This window comes from Oncorhynchus clarkii, chromosome 3 (genome assembly GCF_045791955.1).
Source record: "Oncorhynchus clarkii lewisi isolate Uvic-CL-2024 chromosome 3, UVic_Ocla_1.0, whole genome shotgun sequence".
Lineage (NCBI taxonomy): Eukaryota > Metazoa > Chordata > Actinopteri > Salmoniformes > Salmonidae > Oncorhynchus > Oncorhynchus clarkii.
Window position 1 is genome coordinate 43,285,249 of NC_092149.1, and position 9,324 is coordinate 43,294,572.

Here is a 9,324-nt window from a genome sequence, read left to right on the forward strand (position 1 = left end):
GGTCAAATATTTACCTTAAAAAAAGTAGGGGCGTGGATACAAAAAAAACAGTTAATATCTGGTGTGACCACCATTTGCCTCATGCACCATTTGCCCCATCTCTTTCACATAGAGTTGATTGTGGCCTGTGGAATATTTTCCCACTCCTCTTCAATGGCTGTGCAAAGTTGCTGGATATTGGCGGGAACTGGAACACGTTATCTTACACGTCAATCCAGAGCATCCCAAACATGCTCAATGGGTGACATATGTGTTGAGTATGCAGACCTGGAAAAACTGGGACATTTTCAGCTTCCAGGAATTGTGTACAGATCCTTGCGACATGGGGCTGTGCATTTTCATGCTGGAACATGAGGTGATAGTGGCAGATGAATGGCACAACAATGGGCCTCAGGATCCCATCACGGTATCTCTGTGCATTCAAATTGCCATCGATAAAATGCAATTGTTTTTGTTATCCGTAGCTTATGCCTGCCCATACCATAACCACCCCACCACCATGGGGCACTCTGTTCACAAAGTTGACATCAGCAAAACCCTGCCCACATGACTCCATACACACTGTCATCTGCCCAGTACAGTTGAAACCAGGATTTATCCATGAAGAGCACAGTTCTCCAGCGTGCTAGTGGCCATCGAAGGTGAGCATTTTGCACACTAAAGTCGGTTACGATGCCAAACTGCAGTCAGGTGAAGACCCTGGTGAAGATGACGAGCACACAGATACGCTTCCCTGAGACAGTTTGTCCAGACATTATTTGGTGGTGCCAACCCACAGTTTTATCAGCAGTTAAGGTGGCTGGTCTCAGATGATCCCACAGGTGAAGAAGCCGAATGTAGAGGTCCTGGGCTGGCGTGGTTACACATGGTCTGTGGTTGTGTGGACGGTTGGACGTAATGCCAAATTCTCTAAAACAATGTTGGAGGCAGCTTATGGTAGAGAAATGAAAATTCAGTTGTCTGGCAACATCTCTGGTGGATATTCCTGCAGTCAGCATGTCAATTGCACGCTCCCTCAAAACTTGAGACATCTGTGGCATTGCATAATTTTCTTGATATGCCACACCTGTCAGGTGGATGGATTTTCTTGGCAAAGGAGAAATGCTGGCTAACAGGGATGGATGTAAGCAAATTTGTGCACCACATTTCAGAGAAATAAGTGTTGTGTGCGTATGTAACATATCTATGATCTTTTATTTCAGCTCATGAAACATGTGACCAACATTTTACTTGTAATGTTTATATTTTAGTTCAGTGTATGTTGTCTTAGAATACTGTACGTGTAGCATTCCATAAGATTACATCTGTCAACAACGGTTCCAATTTGTGTCACTGTTATTACACTGTGTCAGGCAGATGATGCCATAGGTGGCAGGATCCTGTAGGGCAATTATAATTGGACTGGAATGAACCCTGTAGACCGTTACACTGTTGCTGGCTTCATGTGCTAGTGGGACACAGGAAACTGGGAACTGGTAAGTCCGATATGATTGTGTTCAAGTTCCTTTGAAGTTGGAACAATTCTTCAACCAATAAAATTTTAGCTAGCCTGCTTAACGTTGACAATATGAACAGACTAGTTACCTTATCCATATTGATAAGGTTATAATTTTCAAAAATTTAAAAGGTGAAAGGTTAGTGGTGAAACATCACAACTCTGCAATTTGGGTAACAAAATGTACTCAAGAGTTTTCCACTTGTAATTCTGACTTTGGAGGGTCATTGTAGTGAAATGTCCCACTGGGAAGTAAGAGCTTTTTATTCCGATAGCACGTGAACTCAGCAAAAGTCTGTTACTGATTGGACAAGTAGACTGCTGATTGATTAGATGTGGCTGTGTCAATTGCTGATAGGTACTTTTTAATTGATTAGACAGATAGACAGGGTCCGCTGGTGATTGGACAGATAGACTGTGTTTGTTGCTTATTGGTCATTTTTAATTGACTATCTAGGCTGATCTCTATATATCTATTTGGTGTGGAACTACTAATAGCAGTCTAGAAAGGAAATCAAAATATACTGAAGGTAATAGATTGATAGCGGTGGCGGGATTACAAACTTGGTCAAATGGTCATAAACCTAATTTCATCTTCAATTTGTATTCTATTATATTTTCTCCAAATCATTGAACGTGATCTACAGTATGTCTTTGTTCCATAACATTCAGTAACCTATGTGAAGTACATAACTTTGGGCCAGTTTCCAAGACAGAGATTCAGCCTTTTTCTGGACTAGAAAGGTATTTCAATGGAACTCTCCATTAGGCGTTAGATTTTGGTTCCAGGATTAGGCTAAACGTTTGCCCAATACTATGTTGTGTATAAATGTAAGTAATATTTGCAATAAAAATATATTGATTAAATATGAGTTTTAATAAATTTGACAATTATGTTCAGTGTAAATGCTAAGGTACGTAAATTACCCCCTCTAAAGTGTACTATTGCTGAGTGAAAGGGGCCCATGGTAAATGGATTTAAAGTGAAAGTTGAAATGAGCACTAATCTGGCTCCATGAATACCCTTGAGCAGCACACACACACACACACACAAACACACACAGACACATAGACACAGACACAGACACACACACACACACACACACACACACACACACACACATATACACACACCCCGTGGCTGTCACAGTGTTGAAGGCAGGGACGGGGCCTCTCTCCAGCACAGGGGTAAAGTCATGCAGGTCAGTACTCAGTTTCCACATCAGACCCAGGAACAGGGGCCAGAGTCTCCAACTCCCTCCCTCCCCAGTCCCCTGGGGGGCCCCTCCTTGCCTTTCCCTGACCCCCAACCCCCAGTGTACAAATGCCTTTGCTGACAGCTCTGGCCCAGTCCTCTGTAATTGAAAAGAACAGGCCAGGGCCAGCCCCCAGCCACATCCCCCGCTCAGCCACCCTCCCATAGCCCTGCCTGTGTTGAGTTGAGCCTCTGAGCCCAGTGACAGACACCCATCAATACCAATGATTATTACCCCTCTGGAAGTCAGAGTCACTGCCGATGACATCCAAGACACCAGCCATGCAACACCCGCCCAACGCATATACGTACACACACACATACTAACACACACACACACCTCCCCCTCAGTGTCCTTCCTCTGCTACCCGAGCTTCTGAATGTTTAACCCATTGCGAACAGCCATGTCTCTCTGTGGTTCTGCTGCTTCCTTACGGGAGGCAAACAAGGCTGTCCTACACACACACGTACACACTCACTCACAGAAACACACAAGCAGCTATCACATGCAAAAAAAGCTGTGACAACCAGCAAACTTTTTGGGCAATTCCTAAGGAGTTTGGATCCTGCACTATTTCTCCTGACATTCTCCTATTATACTGTACTCTCACCCAAATCTTCACCAGCTAATTTAGTAAAAACTATTTCTCAAACACAGAAGAAAAAACAATGACTTCAAACTATAGACCACTATTGCGTTAAAACAAGCTAAAGCACTGCCAAGAACACATGACAGAGGTTGAAGCAGTATTTAAATGCATCACAACCTGTGGTTATGCTGATGTCTACAGTCATTCCTCATTATAATCATTATTATCATTATAATCTCACAGCTTGTGCATTCACATCGAAAATAGGTGTTACAAGTCCAGTCCCTAGCAGTGTTACACTGATTCAGTTTCCTTCTGACAGCAACCCAACACAATGGCATGCATGGTCAGCCAGCCAGCCAGTGTGCGGTAGGTACCTAGGTAACAAGGAGTTGTCATATGTGGTTCAGCTATGACAGCTGAACCACACACACACACACGCACACTTAGACACAATCCCACAAAGATGACAAATGAGAACCACAGCGTGAGAAGAACAGGAGTAAAAATGTGCACAGACCTTGTCAGAAGCTGCAGAGCCGTAGAAAACAGTTCTCTTCTCCAGTCCTATCTCTCGCTCCCCTCTCTCGCTCTCTCGCTCTCTCTCTCTCTCTCTCTCTCTCTCTCTGTGTGTGCACAGCTCCCTCCCCTTCTGTCGCTCAGCTGCTGAGCTCTCGCAGTTCTCAGGAAATGAATGGGGAGCTGCACAGAGAACTGTTGTACTTGCAAATGACTTAGCCTGCCCGCCCATGTCACATGATCAGCTAAATGTAGGGTGGGCCAGTGGGTGGAGGCTTCATAAGCAATGGGAAGACAATATACTCTAAGCTTGAACAGCATGCATCGAATTACACAGGGCCCCTCGTGGGAGGTTTCCAACACTTCCGTGGTCCACTCAGGCAGCCAGGCAGGCAGCGTTCTCTCTCTCAATTTAATTCCAATGAAAGGGCTTCATTGCCATTGGAAACATATGTTTACATTGCCAAAGCAAGTGAAATAGATAATTAACAAATGTGAAATAAACTATCAGAAATTAAAAGTACACAGTACACTCACAAATGTTTCAAAAGAATAGATACAATTCAAATGTTATATTAATCAAGGATGGTAAAAGCACTCCCTGTGATCGCTCAAGATTGACGTCGAAATTGGACATCTATTGATGTCCTGAGGACGCCGGGAAATGTCTTCAAAAACCAGCCACTAGGGGAAACAGGGAGTGCTTTTACCATCAAGTAGGCTTGGGTAATCCCATGACTTTGGATCAGAAGGTTGTGTTTTCAATCCCAGTCGTGGACACTGGTTTTGTATTTTTTGTTGTAACCCATTTGGAATAAGTGTCTAAACTATGTGTTTTAACCCTATCCCAAAACTTAACCCTTACCTTACTCTTGACTTTCTAAATTTGACGTGTAGAGAAATAGAATGTGAAAGTGCAGCAGGATGAACGACACAGAGCAGCAGGAGCAACAAAAACACTTTGAAATTTGACATTTGGAGAACATTGATGAATTCTGCAGTGAGACTGTGAGAGTTGGTTGATATTATGGCTATGGACAGTGTTGTAAATATGTGCAAATAGTTGAAGTACAAAAGGGAAAATAAATAAACATAAATATGGTTTGTATTTACAATGGTGTTTGTGCTTCACTGGTTGTCCTTTTCTTGTGGCAACAGGTCACAAATCTTGGTGAAGTGATGGCACACTGTGGTATGTCACCTAATAGATATGGGAGTTTTTCAAAATTGGATTTGTTTTCAAATTCTTTGTGGGTCTGTGTAATCTGAGGAAATAAAGTGCATTCAGAAAGTATTCTGATCCCTTCGCTTTTTCCACGTTTTGTTATTCTAAAATGGATTAAATGAATTGTTTTCCTCACCACAGCTACACACAATACCCCAATATGAAAAAGTGAAAGCAGGTTTTAAGACATTTTTGCAAATCTATTACAAATAAAAATCAGAAATAGCTTATTTACATAATTCAGACCCCTTGCTATGAGCATACAATTAAGCTCAGGTGCATCCGGTTTCCATTGATCATCCTTGAGATATACAACTTGATTGGAGTCCAACTTTAGTATATTCAATTGATTGGACATGATTTGGAAAGGCATATATGTCTATATAAGGTCCCACAGTTGACAGTGGGTGTCAGAGCAAAGACCAAGCCATTAGATCGACGGAATTGTCCATAGAGCTCCGAGACAGGATTGTGTTGAGGCACAGATCTGGGGAAGAGTACCACAAAATGTCTGCAGCATTGAAGGTGCCCAACAACACAGTGGCCTCCATCATTCTTAAATGGAAAAAGTTTGGAACCACCAAGACTCTTCCTAGAGCTGGCTGCCCAGCCAAACTGAGCAATTGGGGGAGAAGGGCCTTGGTCATGGAGGTGACCAATAACACGATGGTCACTCTAACAGAGCTCAAGAGTTTCTCTGTGGAGATGGGAGAACCTTCCAGAAGGACAACCATCTCTGCAGCACTCTACCAATCAGGCCTTTATGCTAGAGTGGCTAGACGGAAGTCACTCCTCAATAAAAGGCACATGGTAGCTTTTGAAAAAAGCAAGCAACGCTCCCCATCCAACCTGACAGAGCTTGAGAGGATCTGAAGAGAAGAATGGGAGAAACTCCCCAAATACAGTCGTGCCAAGCTTGTAGTGTCAAACCAAAGAAAACTCAAGGCTGTAATCGCTGCCAAAAGTGCTTCAGCAAAGTACTGAGTAAACGGTCGGAATACTTATGTAAATGTGATTTTAACATTTATTTTTTAATACATTTGCAAAAATGTATTGTAAACTTGTTTTTGCTTTGTCATTATGGGGTATTGTGTGTGGATTGATGAGTCAAAAAAAATCTATTTTAGACAAGGCTGTAACGTTACAAAAATTCAAGGGGTCTGAATACTTTCTGAATACACTGTATGTGTCCCTAATATGGTCATACATTTGGCTGGAGGTTAGGAAGTGCAGCTCAGTTACCACCTTATTTTGCAGGCAGTGTGCACATAGCCTGTTTTCTGTCGAGTGTCAGGTCTGCCTACAGCGGCCTCTCTTCATAGCAAGGCTATGCTCATACTCAAAATCAAGTTTTTTTTCTGTCAGTCACAGTGGTCAACTATTCTGCCATTGTGTACTCTCTGTTAAGGGTCAAATAGCATTCCAATTTGCTCAGTATGTTTGGTTGATTCTTTCAAATGTGTTATGTAATTATCTTTTTGTTTTCTCATGATTCGGTTTGATCTAACTGTGTTGCTGTTAGTGCTCTGTGGAGTCTGAGGGGACTCTTCTCTAGGCTCATTTCTCTGGAGGTGATGGCTTTGTTATGGAAAGTTTAGGAATCATTTCCTTTTAGGTGGTTGTAGCTCTTTCCTGGATTTTGATCATTAGCGGGTGTCGTCCTAATTCGTCTCTGCATGCATTATTTGGTGTTTTACGTTGTACACGGAGGATGTTTTTGCAAAATTCTGCATGCAGAGTCTCAATTTGATGTTTGTCCCATTTTGTGAATTATTGGATGGTGAGCGGACCACAGACCTCAACCATAAAGGGCAATGGGTTCTATAACTAATTCAAGTATTTTTAGCCAGATCCTAATTGGGATATCGAATTTGATGTTCATTTTGATGGCATAGAAGGCTCTTCTTGCTTTGTCTCTCATATTGTTGACAGCTTTGTGGAAGTTACCTGTGGTGCTGATGCTTAGGCCGAGGTTGTCACGTTCTGACCTTTATTTCCTTGGTTTTGTATTTATTTAGTATGGTCAGGGCGTGAGTTGGGTCGGCAGTCTATGTTTGTTTTTCTATGATTTGGGTATTTCTATGTTTCGGCCTAGTATGGTTCTCAATCAGAGGCTGGTGTCATTAGTTGTCTCTGATTGAGAATCATACTTAGGTAGCCTGGGTTTCACTGTGTGTTTGTGGGTGATTGTTCCTGTCTCTGTGTTTTGCACCAGATAGGGCTGTTTTGGGTTTTCACGTTTCTTGTTTTTGTTAGTTTGTTAATGTGAAGTGATTTATTAAAACATGAGTCAAAATAACCACGCTGCGCTTTGGTCCGCCTCTCTGTCAATGGAAGAAATCCCTTACAGAATCACCCACCACAACAGGACCAAGCGGCGTGGTAACGGGCAACGGCAAAAGCAGCAGCAGGAGAAGCAACAGCGGCGCAAAGAGGAATGGACTTGGGACGATGTGTTGGACGGCAAGGGTTGCTACACATGGGAGGAGATCCTGGCGGGAAAGGATTGCCTTCCATGGGAACAGGTGGAGGCAGCGAGGAGAGCAGAGGCAGCCAGAGAGAGGAGCCGGCGATATGAGGGAACACGGTTGGCAAGGAAGCCCGGGAGTCAGCCCCAAAAATTTCTTGGGGGGGGGCTAACAGGGAGTATTGCTACGCCAGGTAGGAGACCTGGGCAGACTCCCTGTGCTTACCGGGGGGCTAGAGAGACCGGGCAGGCACCGTGTTATGCTATGGTGCGCACGGTGTCTCCAGTGCGGGTGCATAGCCCAGTGCGGTACATTCCAGCTCCGCGTATCGGCCGGGCTAGAGTGAGCGTCGAGCCAAGTGCCATGAAGCCGGCTCTACGCATCTGGTCCCCAGTGCGTCTCCTTGGGCCGGCTTACATGGCACCAGCCTTGCACACGGTGTCTCCGGTTCGCCTGCATAGCCCAGTGCGGGCTATTCCACCTTGCCGCACTGGCAGGGCGACCGGGACCATTCAACCGGATAAGGTTGGGCAGAATCGGTGCTCAAGAGCTCCAGTGCGCCTGCACGGTCCGGTCTTTCCAGTACCACCTCCACACCCCAGCCCTCCGGTAGCAGCTCCCCGCACCAGGCTTCCTGTGCGTAACCTCGGCCCAGTACCACCAGTGCCAGCACCACGCATCAGGCCTACAGTGCGCCTCGCTTGTCCAGCGCTGCCGGAGTCTCCCTCCTCTCCAGCGCCGCCTGAGCCACCCGTCTGCCCAGCGCCGCCTGAGCCACCCGTCTGCCCAGCGCCGCCTGAGCCGCCCGTCTGCCCAGCGCCGCCAGTGCCGCCCGTCTGCCCAGCGCCGCCAGTCTGCCTAGCGCCGCCAGTGCCGCCAGTCTGCCCAGTGCCGCCAGTGCCGCCCGTCTGCCAGGAGCCGTCAGTGCCGCCCGTCTACCAGGAGCCGCCAGTGCCGCCCGTCTGCCAGGAGCCGCCAGTGCCGCCCGTCAGCCAGGGGCCGCCAGTGCCGCCAGTCAGCCAGGGGCCGCCAGTGCCGCCAGTCAGCCAGGGGCCGCCAGTGCCGCCAGTCAGCCAGGGGCCGCCAGTCAGCCAGGGGCCGCCAGTGCCGCCAGTCAGCCAGGGGCCGCCAGTGCCGCCAGTCAGCCAGGGGCCGCCAGTCAGCCAGGGGCCGCCAGTTCCGCCAGTCAGCCAGGGGCCGCCAGTGCCGCCAGTCAGCCAGACTCTTCCAGTGCCGCCAGTCAGCCAGACTCTTCCAGATCTGCCAGTCAACCAGACTCTTCCAGATCTGCCAGTCAACCAGACCCTTCCAGATCTGCCAGTCAACCAGACCCTTCCAGATCTGCCAGTCAACCAGACTCTTCCAGATCTGCCAGTCAACCAGACTCTTCCAGATCTGCCAGTCAACCAGACTCTTCCAGATCTGCCAGTCAACCAGACTCTTCCAGATCTGCCAGTCAGCCAGGGGCCGCCAGTCAGCCAGGGGCCGCCGCCCCTCTGTCCCGAGCCGCCGCCCCTCTGTCCCGAGCCGCCGCCACTCTGTCCCGAGCCGCCGCCCCTCTGTCCCGAGCAGCCGCCCCTCTGTCCCGAGCCGCCGCCCCTCTGTCCCGAGCAGCCGCCCCTCTGTCCCGAGCAGCCGCCCCTCTGTCCCGAGCAGCCGCCCCTCTGTCCCGAGCAGCCGCCCCTCTGTCCCGAGCAGCCGCCCCTCTGTCCCGAGCAGCCGCCCCTCTGTCCCGAGCAGCCGCCCCTCTGTCCCGAGCAGCTGCCCCTCTG

The 9,324-nt window shown here is 47.5% G+C and overlaps 1 protein-coding gene across 1 annotated transcript in view; it reads right to left on the reverse strand.

Moving 5' to 3' along the window:
- The window catches only part of LOC139395697 (Krueppel-like factor 12), a 121,680-nt gene extending 117,644 nt beyond the window's left edge, over positions 1-4,036 (reverse strand). The window contains exon 1 of the mRNA XM_071143039.1: positions 3,861-4,036. The gene's annotated coding sequence lies outside the window, so the exon portion shown is untranslated. The remainder of the gene's footprint in view (positions 1-3,860) is intronic.
- Between the last annotated feature and the right edge of the window lie 5,288 nt (positions 4,037-9,324).